The sequence below is a fragment of the Cherax quadricarinatus genome, chromosome 2 (assembly GCF_038502225.1).
Source record: "Cherax quadricarinatus isolate ZL_2023a chromosome 2, ASM3850222v1, whole genome shotgun sequence".
NCBI classification, from domain to species: Eukaryota; Metazoa; Arthropoda; class Malacostraca; order Decapoda; family Parastacidae; genus Cherax; species Cherax quadricarinatus.
In genome coordinates, this window is record NC_091293.1 from 61,488,318 (window position 1) to 61,508,157 (window position 19,840).

The 19,840-nt window shown below is 46.3% G+C and overlaps 1 protein-coding gene across 3 annotated transcripts in view; it reads left to right on the top strand.

Annotated features, from left to right (window-relative positions):
* uif (sushi, von Willebrand factor type A, EGF and pentraxin domain-containing protein uif) overlaps positions 1 to 19,840 on the top strand; it is a 452,196-nt gene that overhangs the window by 46,427 nt on the left and 385,929 nt on the right. The window lies entirely within an intron of this gene.

A 19,840-nucleotide genomic window follows, 5' to 3' on the forward strand; every position in this document is an offset into this window, starting at 1 on the left:
TGTTGATTTATGAAGTGTTTCAGGGATTCTTCTGAAAACACCTTCAGCTAAGCTGGTATGAGTTGCTATGAAATCAGGATTATAATATGGTTTCAGTTCAGAATACAGTAACTCATAAGGTAACCGCTTATCTGCACCATACAATGCGTAATGTGGAATATCACCTATCGAAGCATTGTAAGCAGAATTTATGGCACATTGTACATCAGGTATAACTTAATCCCAGGTTGCACTATTGGGATTAATAGTAGCTCTCAACACAAAGAGTACTTTCTTATTTGTTCTTTCCGCTCCCTTGTGGTTTAGCGCTTCTTTTTGATTAAAATAATAATGTTCTTTCCGCTAGACCATTACTGGCAAGATGGTGAGGAACAATGGTCGATTTAGAGATCTTGTACAACTTTTCAAGAATCTCATCACAGAATTCACCTCCATTATTTGTTATCAGGGACTTAGGATTACTTTCTTACTGAAGTAATGGACAGGCTCGGTGGTGTGGACTCTCCCCGGGTGAAACAGTTATTGCTATGACAAGAAAGATTAGCAAGGGAGAAACGGATCTTACTATTTCTTACAACATGTAATGATTGCTTGACATACAACTCTTTACCTTGTAAGGATCACTGTCAACTAGGATGTTATCACCATCTGGAACACAAGGGACAACAACAGACACTCTAGTAAGTGCACTGCTGTATAGCCCTTGTGGCTTAGCGCTTCTTTTTGATTATAATAATAATAGTAAGTGCACTAGCCACGACAGAAACGTCTTTTTGCAGACGGCCTGTGACGTCAACAAGAAATGGCATTACTTATTTCAAGTAGTCGTTTTTCGTCAAGGCGTCCCCTGTGGAGGAACAGCCACTGGAACAAGTAGCCATCGCAGGACTAGAAGTCTCAGTACCCAAGGTTTTCTGAGGTTCCTCTGAAACCCGAGGTAACTGTACACTATCCTGTGTGCAAGATATTGTATGGACTGAATTCCAGATAGGAGTGACAGTTTTACCAGTGTCTGATCACTCAGTTACGTTAATAGGTAATATCTATAGGGACTTAGCCTGAGCTTCACATTTCGCAGCACTCTAACAATTCTCGGATACCAGCTGTGTAAACAGACATACTGCCTTTCAGTCGGCAAGGGACCATTAGGATTTTACACAGGAACAGCATTGGCTTGACTGACGTTATTCACTAAGTCATTGCTGGTATTACTCAAAGATAGCTGAGACATGATTTCAGAGAATTTACACGAAGACAATGAAAGCAAGGACTAAGAAAAAAAATATATGGCACAAGCTATCTGAAATTAAAATTGAAGATACTTAACTAACTCTGCATAAGTAAAGAAAATTATATAACACACACTGAATGAGAAAAGAAAACTCACTGAAATGTACTTGGTAAAGATAAGAAAGATTTTAAAATTACAAGAAAGGGAAATATTACTATAATCTGAATAATTTCAAAGATGTTGATAATAAGGGTGTAAATCAATACAACAGTTATGAAGTAAACTCATTAAACTGTATACAGTTGGAAATAAACTGGGAAAATACTTTTTTGTAAAGATGTCACGAGACATTAAAAATATTATGCAATGATAACACACCTAAATTAATATACTGGGAATATTGCATTCAATGTTGAATATTGCACAAGAATAACACTAAAAAAATGTGAAAAGAAAATAATCAGTGTGGGACAGTTAAATTGTACAAAAAGTCATTTGCAGAATTAGTCAATGAATCAGTAAAAAATGTACACAGAGAAAATATAGCTTAGAAGAAGAATAAAAATATCAAGAAATAACTAGTTTGAGCATTAACAATTAATCTCAAATTAGACAAAATAAATTACTCAAACACAGAGCAATAATAACAATTATACTTTAAAGTTATACTAAGAGTGAATTTGTTCAAATAAATGTTAATAATATGAATAAAAATGACACAAGATACAGAACTGGAAATTTAACATTGATAAAGTTGGAGGAAGACAGATAACATCACTCACAGGTATACTCCAGGTATACTCCAGGTATACTCCAGGTATACTCCAGGTATACTCCAGGTATACTCACAGGTATACTCCAGGTATACTCACAGGTATACTCACAGGTATACTCCAGGTATACTCACAGGTATACTCCAGGTATACTCCAGGTATACTCCAGGTATACTCCAGGTATACTCACAGGTATACTCACAGGTATACTCACAGGTATACTCCAGGTATACTCCAGGTATACTCACAGGTATACTCACAGGTATACTCACAGGTATACTCACAGGTATACTCACAGGTATACTCACAGGTATACTCCAGGTATACTCCAGGTATACTCACAGGTATACTCACAGGTATACTCACAGGTATACTCCAGGTATACTCCAGGTATACTCACAGGTATACTCACAGGTATACTCCAGGTATACTCCAGGTATACTCACAGGTATACTCCAGGTATACTCCAGGTATACTCACAGGTATACTCACAGGTATACTCCAGGTATACTCACAGGTATACTCACAGGTATACTCCAGGTATACTCACAGTTATACTCACAGGTATACTCACAGGTATACTCCAGGTATACTCCAGGTATACTCACAGGTATACTCCAGGTATACTCCAGGTATACTCCAGGTATACTCCAGGTATACTCACAGGTATACTCCAGGTATACTCGAGGTATACTCACAGGTATACTCACAGGTATACTCACAGGTATACTCCAGGTATACTCCAGGTATACTCACAGGTATACTCACAGGTATACTCCAGGTATACTCACAGGTATACTCCAGGTATACTCACAGGTATACTCACAGGTATACTCACAGGTATACTCACAGGTATACTCCAGGTATACTCACAGGTATACTCCAGGTATACTCACAGGTATACTCCAGGTATACTCACAGGTATACTCCAGGTATACTCACAGGTATACTCAGGTATACTCACAGGTATACTCACAGGTATACTCCAGGTATACTCACAGGTATACTCACAGGTATACTCCAGATATACTCACAGGTATACTCACAGGTATACTCACAGGTATACTCCAGGTATACTCCAGGTATACTCACAGGTATACTCCAGGTATACTCCAGGTATACTCACAGGTATACTCACAGGTATACTCCAGGTATACTCACAGGTATACTCCAGGTATACTCACAGGTATACTCACAGGTATACTCACAGGTATACTCACAGATATACTCCAGGTATACTCACAGGTATACTCCAGGTATACTCACAGGTATACTCACAGGTATACTCACAGGTATTACCTGGAGTTTACCTGGAGAGAGTTTCGGGGGTCAACGCCCCCGCGGCCCGGTCTGTGACCAGGCCTCCTGGTGGATCAGAGCCTGATCAACCAGGCTGTTGCTGCTGGCTGCACGCAAACCAACGTACGAGCCACAGCCCGGCTGATCAGGAACTGACTTTAGGTGCTTGTCCAGTGCCAGCTTGAAGACTGCCAGGGGTCTGTTGGTAATCTCCCTTATGTGTGCTGGGAGGCAGTTGAACAGTCTCGGGCCCCTGACACTTATTGTATGGTCTCTTAACGTGCTAGTGACACCCCTGCTTTTCATTGGGGGGATGGTGCATCGTCTGCCAAGTCTTTTGCTTTCGTAGTGAGTGATTTTCGTGTGCAAGTTCGGTACTAGTCCCTCTAGGATTTTCCAGGTGTATATAATCATGTATCTCTCCCTCCTGCGTTCCAGGGAATACAGGTTCAGGAACCTCAAGCGCTCCCAGTAATTGAGGTGTTTTATCTCCGTTATGCGCGCCGTGAAGGTTCTCTGTACATTTTCTAGGTCGGCAATTTCACCTGCCTTGAAAGGTGCTGTTAGTGTGCAGCAATATTCCAGCCTAGATAGAACAAGTGACCTGAAGAGTGTCATCATGGGCTTGGCCTCCCTAGTTTTGAAGGTTCTCATTATCCATCCTGTCATTTTTCTAGCAGATGCGATTGATACAATGTTATGGTCCTTGAAGGTGAGATCCTCCGACATGATCACTCCCAGGTCTTTGACGTTGGTGTTTCTCTCTATTTTGTGGCCAGAATTTGTTTTGTACTCTGATGAAGATTTAATTTCCTCATGTTTACCATATCTGAGTAATTGAAATTAATCATCGTTGAACTTCATATTGTTTTCTGCAGCCCACTGAAAGATTTGGTTGATGTCCGCCTGGAGCCTTGCAGTGTCTGCAATGGAAGACACTGTCATGCAGATTCGGGTGTCATCTGCAAAGGAAGACACGGTGCTGTGGCTGACATCCAGGCATACTCACAGGTATACTCCAGGTATACTCACAGGTATACTCCAGGTATACTCACAGGTATACTCCAGGTATACTCACAGGTATAATCCAGGTATACTCACAGGTATACTCCAGGTATACTCACAGGTATACTCACAGGTATACTCACAGGTATACTCCAGGTATACTCACAGGTATACTTCAGGTATACTCACAGGTATACTCCAGGTATACTCACAGGTATACTCCAGGTATACTCACAGGTATACTCACAGGTATACTCCAGGTATACTCACAGGTATACTCCAGGTATACTCACAGGTATACTCCAGGCATACTCACAGGTATACTGCAGGTATAGTCACAGGTATACTCCAGGTATACTCACAGGTATACTGCAGGTATACTCACAGGTATACTGCAGGTATACTTACAGGTATACTCCAGGTATACTCACAGGTATACTCACAGGTATACTCACAGGTATACTGCAGGTATACTCACAGGTATACTCCAGGTATACTCACAGGTATACTCACAGGAGGCCTGGTCACAGACCGGGCCGCGGGGGCGTTGACCCCCGAAACTCTCTCCAGGTAAACTCCAGGTAAACTCCAGGTAAACAGGTATACTGCAGGTATACTCACAGGTATACTCCAGGTATACTCACAGGTATACTCCAGGTTTACTCACAGGTATACTCCAGGTATACTCACAGGTATACTCCAGGTATACTCACAGGTATACTCCAGGTATGTTGAACTTATATTGTTAATATTCTTGCAGTAAGGTGTTGCTGTTAACCAATATAAGAGGAGTGTGTTGTTGTACACACTGTGGGACGACACTCACCAACTGCAAATATAAAATATTTAACACAAAGAATGGTACACAGAGTTAAAAATAATAATCACAAGGAAATTTCAATGAAAATAATGTAAGGCACAAGAGAAAAATAATAATAATGATAAACAATAATGAAATAAGATAGAGAACACGACACTTAAACAACACAAAGGAAAGAAAAATAATTAATTAGTTCACAAGAAGTGAATGACAGGGAATTTAAAAAATAAATATATTGAACACAATATACAAATAATAAATTTGTAGCTGAGAAAATAATACTTCAGGTTTAGAGAACTGAAAATGGAAACAATAAAAATAAACAAAAAATGAACGAGAAAACAACAGTGGAAAATATTGCAGATTAAAGAGTGAACACTGAGTCAACTTAAAGTGAACACTGAGTTAACTTAAAGTGAACACTGAGTCAACTTAAAGTGAACACTGAGTTAACTTAAAGTGAACACTGAGTCAACTTAAAGTGAACACTGAGTTAACTTAAAGTGAACACTGAGTCAACTTAAAGTGAACACTGAGTTAACTTAAAGTGAACACTGAGTCAACTTAAAGTGAACACTGAGTCAACTTAAAGTGAACACTGAGTCAACTTAAAGTGAACACTGAGTTAACTTAAAGTGAACACTGAGTCAACTTAAAGTGAACACTGAGTCAACTTAAAGTCAACAGTGAGTCAACTTAAAGTGAACACTGAGTCAACTTAAAGTGAACACTGAGTAAACTTAAAGTGAACACTGAGTCAACTTAAAGTGAACACTGAGTCAACTTAAAGTGAACACTGAGTAAACTTAAAGTGAACACTGAGTCAACTTAAAGTGAACAGTGAGTCAACTTAAAGTGAACACTGAGTCAACTTAAAGTGAACACTGAGTCAACTTAAAGTGAACACTGAGTCAACTTAAAGTGAACACTGAGTCAACTTAAAGTGAACACTGAGTCAAATTAAAGAGACAAAGTGAACACTGAGTCAACTTAAATTAAAGAGACAAAGTGAACACTGAGTCAACTTAAATTAAAGAGTCAAAGTGAACACTGAGTCAACTTAAATTAAAGAGACAAAGTGAACACTGAGTCAACTTAAAGTGAACAGTGAGTCAACTTAAAGTGAACAGTGAGTCAACTTAAAGTGAACAGTGAGTCAACTTAAAGTGAACAGTGAGTCAACTTAAAGTGAACAGTGAGTCAACTTAAAGTGAACAGTGAGTCAACTTAAAGTGAACACTGAGTCAACTTAAATTAAAGAGTCAAAGTGAACACTGAGTCAACTTAAATTAAAGAGTCAAAGTGAACACTGAGTAAACTTAAATTAAAGAGACAAAGTGAACACTGAGTCAACTTAAATTAAAGAGACAAAGTGAACACTGAGTCAACGTAAATTAAAGAGACAAAGTGAACACTGAGTCAACTTAAATTAAAGAGACAAAGTGAACACTGAGTCAACTTAAATTAAAGAGACAAAGTGAACACTGAGTCAACTTAAATTAAAGAGACAAAGTGAACACTGAGTCAACTTAAATTAAAGAGACAAAGTGAACACTGAGTCAACTTAAATTAAAGAGACAAAGTGAACACTGAGTCAACTTAAATTAAAGAGACAAAGTGAACACTGAGTCAACTTAAATTAAAGAGACAAAGTGAACACTGAGTCAACTTAAATTAAAGAGACAAAGTGAACACTGAGTCAACTTAAATTAAAGAGACAAAGTGAACACTGAGTCAACTTAAATTAAAGAGACAAAGTGAACACTGAGTCAACTTAAATTAAAGAGACAAAGTGAACACTGAGTCAACTTAAATTAAAGAGACAAAGTGAACACTGAGTCAACTTAAATTAAAGAGTCAAAGTGAACACTGAGTCAACTTAAATTAAAGAGACAAAGTGAACACTGAGTCAACTTAAATTAAAGAGACAAAGTGAACACTGAGTCAACTTAAATTAAAGAGTCAAAGTGAACACTGAGTCAACTTAAATTAAAGAGTCAAAGTGAACACTGAGTCAACTTAAATTAAAGAGACAAAGTGAACACTGAGTCAACTTAAATTAAAGAGACAAAGTGAACACTGAGTCAACTTAAATTAAAGAGACAAAGTGAACACTGAGTCAACTTAAGACTCTGAGTCTCTGAACAACACAAATTCACTGTTAATTTAGAAAAGGATGAGGAGGAGGAGGGAGGATGGTGGTATGGAGTCTCGTGGGCTGGTGGAGGATGAGGAGGAGGAGGGAGGATGGTGGTATGGAGTCTCGTGGGCTGGTGGAGGATGAGGAGGAGGAGGGAGGATGGTGGTATGGAGTCTCGTGGGCTGGTGGAGGATGAGGAGGAGGAGGGAGGATGGTAGTATGGAGTCTCGTGGGCTGGTGGAGGATGAGGAGGAGGAGGAGGGAGAATGGTAGTATGGAGTCTCGTGGGCTGGTGGAGGATGAGGAGGAGGAGGGAGGATGGTGGTATGGAGTCTCGTGGGCTGGTAGAGGATGAGGAGGAGGAGGGAGGATGGTGGTATGGAGTCTCGTGGGCTGGTAGAGGATGAGGAGGAGGAGGGAGGATGGTAGTATGGAGTCTCGTGGGCTGGTGGAGGATGAGGAGGAGGAGGGAGGATGGTAGTATGGAGTCTCGTGGGCAGGTGGAGGATGAGGAGGAGGAGGGAGGATGGTAGTATGGAGTCTCGTGGGCTGGTGGAGGATGAGGAGGAGGAGGGAGGATGGTAGTATGGAGTCTCGTGGGCTGGTGGAGGATGAGGAGGAGGAGGGAGAATGGTAGTATGGAGTCTCGTGGGCTGGTGGAGGAGGAGGGAGGATGGTAATATGGAGTCTCGTGGGCTGGTGGAGGATGAGGAGGAGGAGGGAGGATGGTAGTATGGAGTCTCGTGGGCTGGTGGAGGATGAGGAGGAGGAGGGAGGATGGTGGTATGGAGTCTCGTGGGCTGGTGGAGGATGAGGAGGAGGAGGGAGGATGGTGGTATGGAGTCTCGTGGGCTGGTGGAGGATGAGGAGGAGGAGGGAGGATGGTAGTATGGAGTCTCGTGGGCTGGTGGAGGATGAGGAGGAGGAGGAGGGAGAATGGTAGTATGGAGTCTCGTGGGCTGGTGGAGGATGAGGAGGAGGAGGGAGGATGGTGGTATGGAGTCTCGTGGGCTGGTAGAGGATGAGGAGGAGGAGGGAGGATGGTGGTATGGAGTCTCGTGGGCTGGTAGAGGATGAGGAGGAGGAGGGAGGATGGTAGTATGGAGTCTCGTGGGCTGGTGGAGGATGAGGAGGAGGAGGGAGGATGGTAGTATGGAGTCTCGTGGGCAGGTGGAGGATGAGGAGGAGGAGGGAGGATGGTAGTATGGAGTCTCGTGGGCTGGTGGAGGATGAGGAGGAGGAGGGAGGATGGTAGTATGGAGTCTCGTGGGCTGGTGGAGGATGAGGAGGAGGAGGGAGAATGGTAGTATGGAGTCTCGTGGGCTGGTGGAGGAGGAGGGAGGATGGTAATATGGAGTCTCGTGGGCTGGTGGAGGATGAGGAGGAGGAGGGAGGATGGTAGTATGGAGTCTCGTGGGCTGGTGGAGGATGAGGAGGAGGAGGAGGAGGGAGGATGGTGGTATGGAGTCTCGTGGACTGGTGGAGGATGAGGAGGAGGGAGGATGGTAGTATGGAGTCTCGTGGGCTGGTGGAGGATGAGGAGGAGGAGGGAGAATGGTAGTATGGAGTCTCGTGGGCTGGTGGAGGATGAGGAGGAGGAGGGAGGATGGTAGTATGGAGTCTCGTGGGCTGGTGGAGGATGAGGAGGAGGAGGAAGGATGGTAGTATGGAGTCTCGTGGGCTGGTGGAGGATGAGGAGGAGGAGGGAGGATGGTAGTATGGAGTCTCGTGGGCTGGTGGAGGATGAGGAGGAGGAGGGAGGATGGTAGTATGGAGTCTCGTGGACTGGTGGAGGATGAGGAGGAGGAGGGAGGATGGTGGTATGGAGTCTCGTGGACTGGTGGAGGATGAGGAGGAGGGAGGATGGTGGTATGGAGTCTCGTGGGCTGGTGGAGGATGAGGAGGAGGAGGGAGGATGGTAGTATGGAGTCTCGTGGGCTGGTGGAGGATGAGGAGGAGGAGGGAGGATGGTGGTATGGAGTCTCGTGGGCTGGTGGAGGATGAGGAGGAGGGAGGATGGTGGTATGGAGTCTCGTGGGCTGGTGGAGGATGAGGAGGAGGAGGAGGGAGGATGGTAGTATGGAGTCTCGTGGGCTGGTGGAGGATGAGGAGGAGGAGGGATGATGGTAGTATGGAGTCTCGTGGGCTGGTGGAGGATGAGGAGGAGGAGGGAGGATGGTGGTATGGAGTCTCGTGGACTGGTGGAGGATGAGGAGGAGGAGGGAGGATGGTGGTATGGAGTCTCGTGGGCTGGTGGAGGATGAGGAGGAGGAGGGAGGATGGTAGTATGGAGTCTCGTGGGCTGGTGGAGGATGAGGAGGAGGAGGGAGGATGGTAGTATGGAGTCTCGTGGGCTGGTGGAGGATGAGGAGGAGGAGGGAGGATGGTAGTATGGAGTCTCGTGGGCTGGTGGAGGATGAGGAGGAGGAGGGAGGATGGTAGTATGGAGTCTCGTGGGCTGGTGGAGGATGAGGAGGAGGAGGGAGGATGGTAGTATGGAGTCTCGTGGGCTGGTGGAGGATGAGGGGGAGGAGGGAGGATGGTAGTATGGAGTCTCGTGGACTGGTGGAGGATGAGGAGGAGGAGGGAGGATGGTGGTATGGAGTCTCGTGGGCTGGTGGAGGATGAGGAGGAGGAGGGAGGATGGTGGTATGGAGTCTCGTGGGCTGGTGGAGGATGAGGAGGAGGAGGAGGGAGGATGGTAGTATGGAGTCTCGTGGGCTGGTGGAGGATGAGGAGGAGGAGGGATGATGGTAGTATGGAGTCTCGTGGGCTGGTGGAGGATGAGGAGGAGGAGGGAGGATGGTGGTATGGAGTCTCGTGGACTGGTGGAGGATGAGGAGGAGGAGGGAGGATGGTGGTATGGAGTCTCGTGGGCTGGTGGAGGATGAGGAGGAGGAGGGAGGATGGTAGTATGGAGTCTCGTGGGCTGGTGGAGGATGAGGAGGAGGAGGGAGGATGGTGGTATGGAGTCTCGTGGGCTGGTGGAGGATGAGGAGGAAGAGGGAGGATGGTGGTATGGAGTCTCGTGGGCTGGTGGAGGAGGAGGGAGGATGGTAGTATGGAGTCTCGTGGGCTGGTGGAGGATGAGGAGGAGGAGGGAGGATGGTAGTATGGAGTCTCGTGGGCTGGTGGAGGATGAGGAGGAGGAGGGAGGATGGGAGTATGGAGTCTCGTGGGCTGGTGGAGGATGAGGAGGAGGAGGGAGGATGGTAGTATGGAGTCTCGTGGGCTGGTGGAGGATGAGGAGGAGGAGGGAGGATGGTGGTATGGAGTCTCGTGGGTTGGTGGAGGATGAGGAGGAGGGAGGATGGTAGTATGGAGTCTCGTGGGCTGGTGGAGGATGAGGAGGAGGAAGGAGGATGGTGGTATGGAGTCTCGTGGGCTGGTGGAGGATGAGGAGGAGGAGGGAGGATGGTGGTATGGAGTCTCGTGGGCTGGTGGAGGATGAGGAGGAGGAGGGAGGATGGTAGTATGGAGTCTCGTGGGCTGGTGGAGGATGAGGAGGAGGGAGGATGGTGGTATGGAGTCTCGTGGGCTGGTGGAGGATGAGGAGGAGGAGGGAGAATGGTAGTATGGAGTTTCGTGAGCTGGTGGAGGATGAGGAGGAGGAGGGAGGATGGTGGTATGGAGTCTCGTGGGCTGGTGGAGGATGAGGAGGAGGAGGGAGGATGGTAGTATGGAGTCTCGTGGGCTGGTGGAGGATGAGGAGGAGGAGGGAGGATGGTAGTATGGAGTCTCGTGGGCTGGTGGAGGATGAGGAGGAGGAGGGAGGATGGTAGTATGGAGTCTCGTGGGCTGGTGGAGGATGAGGAGGAGGAGGGAGGATGGTGGTATGGAGTCTCGTGGGCTGGTGGAGGATGAGGAGGAGGAGGGAGGATGGTAGTATGGAGTCTCGTGGGCTGGTGGAGGATGAGGAGGAGGAGGGAGGATGGTAGTATGGAGTCTCGTGGACTGGTGGAGGATGAGGAGGAGGAGGGAGGATGGTAGTATAGTCTCTCCTGGGCTGGTGGAGATGAGGAGGAGGATGGAGGATGGTGCTGTGGAGTCTCGTGGGCTGGTGGAGGATGAGGAGGAGGAGGAGGGAGGATGGTAGTATAGAGTCTCGTGGACTGGTGGAGGATGAGGAGGAGGAGGAGGGAGGATGGTAGTATGGAGTCTCGTGGGCTGGTGGAGGATGAGGGAGGATGGTAGTATGGAGTCTCGTGGGCTGGTGGAGGATGAGGGAGGATGGTAGTATGGAGTCTCGTGGGCTGGTGGAGGATGAGGAGGAGGGAGGATGGTAGTATGGAGTCTCGTGGGCTGGTGGAGGATGAGGAGGAGGATGGAGGATGGTGGTGTGGAGTCTCGTGGACTGGTGGAGGATGAGGAGGAGGAGGGAGGTTGGTAGTATGGAGTCTCGTGGGCTGGTGGAGGATGAGGAGGAGGAGGAGGGAGGATGGTAGTATGGAGTCTCGTGGGCTGGTGGGGGATGAGGAGGAGGGAGGATGGTAGTATGGAGTCTCGTGGGCTGGTGGAGGATGAAGAGGAGGAGGGAAGATGGTAGTATGGAGTCTCGTGGGCTGGTGGAGGATGAAAAGGAGGGAGGATGGTAGTATAGAGTCTCGTGGGCTGGTGAAGGATGAGGAAGAGGGAGGATGGTAGTATGGAGTCTAGTGGGCTGGTGGAGGATGAAGAGGAGGAGGGAAGATGGTAGTATGGAGTCTCGTGGGCTGGTGGAGGATGAGGAGGAGGAGGGAAGATGGTAGTATGGAGTCTAGTGGGCTGGTGGAGGATGAAGAGGAGGAGGGAAAATGGTAGTATGGAGTCTCGTGGGCTGGTGGAGGATGAGGAGGAGGAGGGAAGATGGTAGTATGGAGTCTCGTGGGCTGGTGGAGGATGAAGAGGAGTAGGGAAAATGGTAGTATGGAGTCTCGTGGGCTGGTGGAGGATGAGGAGGAGGAGGGAAGATGGTAGTATGGAGTCTAGTGGGCTGGTGGAGGATGAAGAGGAGGAGGGAAGATGGTAGTATGGAGTCTCGTGGGCTGGTGGAGGATGAGGAGGAGGAGGGAAGATGGTAGTATGGAGTCTAGTGGGCTGGTGGAGGATGAAGAGGAGGAGGGAAAATGGTAGTATGGAGTCTCGTGGGCTGGTGGAGGATGAGGAGGAGGAGGGAAGATGGTAGTATGGAGTCTCGTGGGCTGGTGGAGGATGAAGAGGAGGAGGGAAGATGGTAGTATGGAGTCTAGTGGGCTGGTGGAGGATGAGGAGGAGGAGGGAAGATGGTAGTATGGAGTCTCGTGGACTGGTGAAAATTGAGCAAATCTGGTGACTTACACACTTAGGCTTTTCTAAAGATGGCACACAGGTGCTCTAGCTCTTGAGTCATGACCTAGTGTGTAAGCCGTAAAATAAGTATGATAGGCCCAAGAAATATGCCATATGAGCGACCACGTGGTGACAGGAATATAGACAAATGCTTGAGAGAACCGACAAGTTGGTAAATTAAACACATGTTCAACACTTGGGTACCTTTAATGAGGGAACGTTGTGCCACACAGTGTCAGACACAGCATCATCTTGGGATCTTAATACAGGGAATTCTTCACTTGCCTAACCTTTAGGCATGACCTACTTCCACATTTGTCACATTTGAAACCACCTACGACTGCTGCACCTCTCCTGCCTACAGTATATAAGTCACTTCTTCGCACATATGCTGTATTCTTTTCAAGATTGATGGACTGATCACATTGACTCAAGGCTGAGGGACTGGTTACCTCAAACTCCTCCTGTTCTTCACTATTCTGATGATGACTGATGAAGAAACTGTGTGGAGAAACGTTTCCTCATTAAAGATACCCAAGTTTTGCACATGTGTCTAATTTATGAACTTGTCGGTTCTCTGAACCATTTGTCTACACTACTACATGACTAGAAGAGAACCGTTTCGAAAATGATCCTCACTTAGGAAGGAAACTTTATGACGACGTTTCGGTCACAAGTGAGGCGAGGAAAAGCAGAGAAAACCAGAAGACACTATACCTGAGGTGGAAGAAATGAGTGGTCGTAGTGACAGTAGTATTAGTTGTAGTAGTGGTGGGGTGGTCGTAGTGACAGTAGTATTAGTTGTAGTAGTGGTGGGGTGGTCGTAGTGACAGTAGTATTAGTTGTAGTAGTGGTGGGTTGGTCGTAGTGACAGTATTAGTTGTAGTAGTGGTGGGGTGGTCGTAGTGACAGTAGTATTAGTTGTAGTAGTGGTGGGGTGGTTGTAGTGACAGTAGTAGTACTAGTTGTAGTAGTGGTGGGGTGGTCGTAGTGACAGTAGTAGTTGTAGTGGTGGGGTGGTCGTAGTGACAGTAGTATTAGTTGTAGTAGTGGTGGGGTGGTCGTAGTGACAGTAGTATTAGTTGTTGTAGTGGGGTGGTCGTAGTGACAGTAGTATTAGTTGTAGTAGTGGTGGGGTGGTCGTAGTGACAGTAGTATTAGTTGTAGTAGTGGTGGGGTGGTCGTAGTGACAGTAGTATTAGTTGTAGTAGTGGTGGGGTGGTCGTAGTGACAGTAGTATTAGTTGTAGTAGTGGTGGGGTGGTCGTAGTGACAGTAGTATTAGTTGTAGTAGTGGTGGGGTGGTTGTAGTGACAGTAGTATTAGTTGTAGTAGTGGTGGGGTGGTCGTAGTGACAGTAGTATTAGTTGTAGTAGTGGTGGGGTGGTTGTAGTGACAGTAGTAGTACTAGTTGTAGTAGTGGTGGGGTGGTCGTAGTGACAGTAGTAGTAGTTGTAGTGGTGGGGTGGTCGTAGTGACAGTAGTATTAGTTGTAGTAGTGGTGGGGTGGTCGTAGTGACAGTAGTATTAGTTGTTGTAGTGGGGTGGTCGTAGTGACAGTAGTATTAGTTGTAGTAGTGGTGGGGTGGTCGTAGTGACAGTAGTATTAGTTGTAGTAGTGGTGGGGTGGTCGTAGTGACAGTAGTATTAGTTGTAGTAGTGGTGGGGTGGTCGTAGTGACAGTAGTATTAGTTGTAGTAGTGGTGGGGTGGTCGTAGTGACAGTAGTATTAGTTGTTGTAGTGGTGGGGTGGTCGTAGTGACAGTAGTATTAGTTGTTGTAGTGGTGGAGTGGTCGTAGTGACAGTAGTATTAGTTGTAGTAGTGGTGGGGTGGTCGTAGTGACAGTATTAGTTGTAGTAGTGGTGGGGTGGTCGTAGTGACAGTATTAGTTGTAGTAGTGGTGGGGTGGTCGTAGTGACAGTAGTATTAGTTGTAGTAGTGGTGGGGTGGTCGTAGTGACAGTAGTATTAGTTGTAGTAGTGGTGGGGTGGTCGTAGTGACAGTAGTATTAGTTGTAGTAGTGGTGGGGTGGTCGTAGTGATAGTAGTATTAGTTGTAGTAGTGGTGGGGTGGTCGTAGTGACAGTAGTATTAGTTGTAGTAGTGGTGGGGTGGTCGTAGTGATAGTAGTATTAGTTGTAGTAGTGGTGGGGTGGTCGTAGTGACAGTAGTATTAGTTGTAGTAGTGGTGGGGCGGTCGTAGTGACAGTAGTATTAGTTGTAGTAGTGGTGGGGTGGTCGTAGTGACAGTAGTATTAGTTGTAGTAGTGGTGGGGTGGTCGTAGTGACAGTAGTATTAGTTGTAGTAGTGGTGGGGTGGTCGTAGTGACAGTATTAGTTGTAGTAGTTGTGGGGTGGTCGTAGTGACAGTAGTATTAGTTGTAGTAGTGGTGGGGTGGTCGTAGTGACAGTAGTATTAGTTGTAGTAGTGGTGGGGTGGTCGTAGTCACAGTAGTATTAGTTGTAGTAGTGGTGGGGTGGTGGTTGAATTAGAACACTAATATCCTTCGTAGCAATCTAGTTCATACTTCTGCCATTGATGTTGTTGGTGTTTACCCCATATCCTGCTCCTCTTGTCTCCAATACTTGGCGAGTGTAAGAAGTGTTGGTCTTGCTCTCAGAGATCACATCCATCTCATTAACTGGTCCTCTGCTGAAACTATCTACCCTTCTAGCCTTCTACAAAATTCTTAACATGAATCTTATCCTAGCTTTGTTTCTGTAGATGCCTGCCTGTCTGTACTTTGTCAAATGCACTGATCTTCACAATACTCGTTACCTTAGCCTTCTTCTCTCCTTTCCTCTTGACTTTCCTTTTCTTAGCTCCTTTCCTGTCCTAATTTGCGCCACTAGGCCTGCGCTGCAGTTGTTCTCTGCCTCCTTGGCGGCAAGCGTTAGTACTGAAGTGCTGTAATTTCCAAGGCCCTGAGATTTCATTTATTCTCGTTACTGTATCACTAGTGTCCGGCATGGGCCAGTAGATCTTCTGCAGTGCTTTTCTATTGTTTTGCATTTACGGACTATTACCACTTCTTTACTACTACACTCTACTATTTCTTATATCGCTACTACTACTGCAACTACCTCATTACAACTACTTCCACTGCTGCTATTACTATAAATAATACTACTGATGTTGTTAATTCTGCTACGACGACCATGTCCATTACTACTACTACTACTACCACTACTAGTAGTAGTAGTAGTACTGTGTTTTTGATCCTCTTAGCTGTAGATGGAGAACGGTGACTAATGGACTATGCCACCTACAGGGACTGCTAGTCCTGTATAAAGTCCGTCCGTGGCCATTCCCATGTCACGGTCGACTCACAGCCTCCCATCTCACATGCATTCTCCATTGCGTATGAGCCCTCCATGACATTTACAACATAAAAGCCGAGATTTGCCACACCAATTCGTATTGCTTTGTTTAGGATAGCATAGGATTCGAGAGACATAATTTCCATGCAAATTATTATGACAGCACCTAGAACTACTTGATCAGGCGACAAAGGATGCGTCTCACTATCCTCTTAATGACTCATCATAGTCTTGTCCTGATAAAGGTCTCTGCTGAATCTGACGCCCCTGACTTGTGTCATAGTACGCTGCCTTCTGCTGGAACTGCTGCTCATTGGTCGAAATATTTGAATCGCTTCCAGTCTTGACTTCCAGGACATACGCTTTCCAGTTTTGTAGATCACAGATTATATTTTGTTTATGCAGTCCGTTCGTTTGTATAGAGACGGTTCCTTCACCACAACATGGTTTTTACACTGATAATCTGGTGCAGTCTCATCGACAACATTATCAAGTCTTATTACCCGTTGTTCGTGAACCCTGAGGCATGTCTGAAGGATATGACCTAAAGTTTGTCTTTGACCGCAGCCAGCACACACTACACTACGGAGCCACCGTCTCTTGCCTTTCTTACCTTGGTGGGCGTAAAGTTATACTTCACTTTAAGAACATTGACGCAATCAGCTCTTTTCATCAAAGTTGTGCCATTGGTCATCCAGCCACGACCCTGTGACACCATCAAGGAAAGACACCAGTAACTTATGCCATTGTCTATCGTCTTGCTTCCTGGTTGACACAAGAGTGCCAACAATCCCACTCTTTTCCACTGCCAGGATCATTTTCACTGTATTCGGATGTAGTGCTAATGCTTGATCAACAGGCTGTCTTTCCCATGAGGCGCGTCCAATATGTTCCTCCTAAGTATTGGCACTTGTTGAAAGCAAATACATTCCAATCCACTACTAGCAACGGAGTGTAGAATACTCCCAATGGAGTACCTCTGGGAAAATTCTGCCGTTTTCTGATCATTGGTCTGTTTTACCAACAGCTCTCAATGTGTTATGAAACACACCTACCAACACCATAGTATATATTATACAAGGAATTAAATTACTACTACCACCACCATTACCACCCCCTTCTTCCCCACCTCCCATAGTGTATCATGATCTCTATTTTTTCTGGACTTCCTTGTGACGACGGTTCATGAGGTTCATGTCCTGTGTGCGGGTTATTGGTGAAGTGGTTCATCCACACTACTGTGACTTCTTTCCTCACGTTGCCACATTCCTGTATTCACATACACACGTCTTCAGATTTGTGTGTGTATGTGTATTCACCTATTTGAAGCTCCTGGCCCCGCCTCTTCGCTGGTCATTACTAGATCTGCTCCCTGTTCCATGAACTTCATCGTACTTCTTCTTAAAGCTAAGTATGGCTCCTGCCTCCACTACATCACTCTCCAGATTGTTCAACTTCCTGACAGCTGTGTGACTGAAGAAATGCTTCCTCATATCCCTGTAACTCATCCGAGTTGTCAACTTCCAGTTGTGACCCCTTGTTGCTGTGTCATCTTCGGAACATCATGTCCCTATCCACCTTGTCTATTCCCCGCAGTATCTTGTATGTCGTTATCATGTCTCCCCTGATCCTTCTGTCCCCCAGTGTCGTCAGTCCGATTTCCCTTAACCATCCTCGTACTACATTCCCTTGAGCTCTGGGACTAGCCTTGTTGCAAACCTTTGTACTTTCTCTAACTTCTTGACGTGCTTGACCAGGTGTGGGTTCCAGACTGGTACTGCATACTCCAGTATGGGCCTGACATACACAGTGTACAGTGTCTTGAACGATTCCTTATTAAGGTATCGGAACGCTATTCTCAGGTTTGCCAGGCGCCCGTGTGCTGCAGCAGTTATTTGGTTGATGTGTGCCTCCGGTGATGTGCTCGGTGTTATGGTCACCCCAAGGTCTTTCTCCCTGAGTGAGGTCTGTAGTCTTTGTCCACCTAGCCTATACTCTGTCTGCGGTCTTCTTTGCCCCTCCCCAATCTTCATGACTTTGCATTTGGCTGGACTGAATTCGAGAAGCCAGTTACTGGACCACATGTCCAGCCTTTCCAGGTCTCTTTGCAGTCCTGCCTCATCCTCGTCCGATTTAATTCTTCTCATCAACTTCACATCATCTGCGAACAGGGACACTTCAGAGTCTATTCCTTCCATCATGTCGTTCACATATATCAAAAAATGCACTGGTCCTAGAACTGACCCCTGTGGGACCCCGCTCGTAACAGGCGCCCACTGTGATACCTCTTGCACGTACCATGACTCGTTGCTGCCTCCCTGTCAGGTATTCCCTTATCCATTGCAGTGCCCTCCCTTTTACATGCGCCTGATCCTGCAGCTTCTGCACTAATCTCTTGTGGGGAACTGTGTCAAAGGCCTTCCTGCAGTCTAAGAAAACGCAATCTACCCACCCTTCTCTCTCGTGTCTTACTTCTGTTACGTGTGTGTGTGTGTGTGTGTGTGTGTGTGTGTGTGTGTGTGTGTGTGTGTGTGTGTGTGTGTGTGTTTTACACCGGGGTTGTGACTGGTTGAGGAAGCAGTCATGTGTGTAACATTTGGTGAGGCTGTGGTCATTGTCACGGTCCTCTGTGCTGGGAGAGAGAGATAGAGAGAGAAAGTTAGATTCTAAACGAAACATTCGTGAAGATAAAGATACCGGAATATAAATAAGAGAAAGATGGAGATAAGGTACCGGAAGAGACACTGAATAAGGAAAGTTGAGATAATGAGAGACACAAAATAAGATATAGACAGAGATACATTAATTAAGATACAGAAATATTACCTGTCTTATTTCTGAAGTTTCTTAGAGTAAGGAGACCTGTACGTGAGTGTGTGTCGTGACACAGACCTGTACGTGAGTGTGTGTCGTGACACAGACCTGTACGTGAGTGTGTGTCGTGACACAGACCTGTACGTGAGTGTGTGTCGTGACACAGACCTGTACGTGAGTGTGTGTCGTGACACAGACCTGTACGTGTGTGTGTGTGTGTCGTGACTCAGGCCTGTACGTGAGTGTGTGTCGTGACACAGACCTGTACATGTGTCATAACACATCCCTGTTGGTGCCGGAATTTTGGAAAGAAGGTTCCTGGTTGCTAGTGAAGGGCTCTTGATGCAAGGAACTGAAGGTCTCCTTCCCCTTTCTCCGATCAGATCTTATTTCGTAGCATTCCCAGGCTATACAACAACAGCAGCAATGATAATAATTGTCGAGTATGTAGGAGCGGGTTCGTGACTACCTTCGTGGATTTGCCCTGGTTAACTGCAGAGAGGAATAGCGTGGTTGTGTAGCTAGCTGCTCTTACACGCCGCCTTGTTACAACACCGTGACACAGCCTGCTTGTGTGTGTAACTTAACCTGAGACAAGATTATGTTGCAATGATGGCAGCCATGGTAGCAGCCACTGCTGCTGGGATCACCAGGTGCTGGGATCACTTGTTATGCTGATCTACACTGAGAGACTGAGCTCGTGTTCCCCCCACCAAGCTCTCTCTATCACCCTCTCTCTCTCTCTCTCTCTCTCTCTCTCTCTCTCTCTCTCTCTCTCTCTCTCTCTCTCTCTCTCTCTCTCTCTCTCTCTCTCTCGTTTATGAAGTATGTGCAGATAAATACCTGGCTTTATATTTTATTTAATATCTGAAATCTTGTATTAGCAGAACGTTTCGCTCTGTGTGGAGCTTTAACTTGACCAGCAGAAGCTCTGCAGCTCTAGAGGGCAAAACGTTGTCGTAATAAAAGCTTGTTTTGGAACCTGTGTGTTGCCCACTACCTCAGTAAACAGTCGTCAGCTGACTGACATAGCTCGGGCTATTCCTGGGCAGTTATTAGGTACTAATGACCCGATGTGTAGTAATCACGTACTAAGTTGAGCTGTAATTAGGTATTAACACTTTTAACTG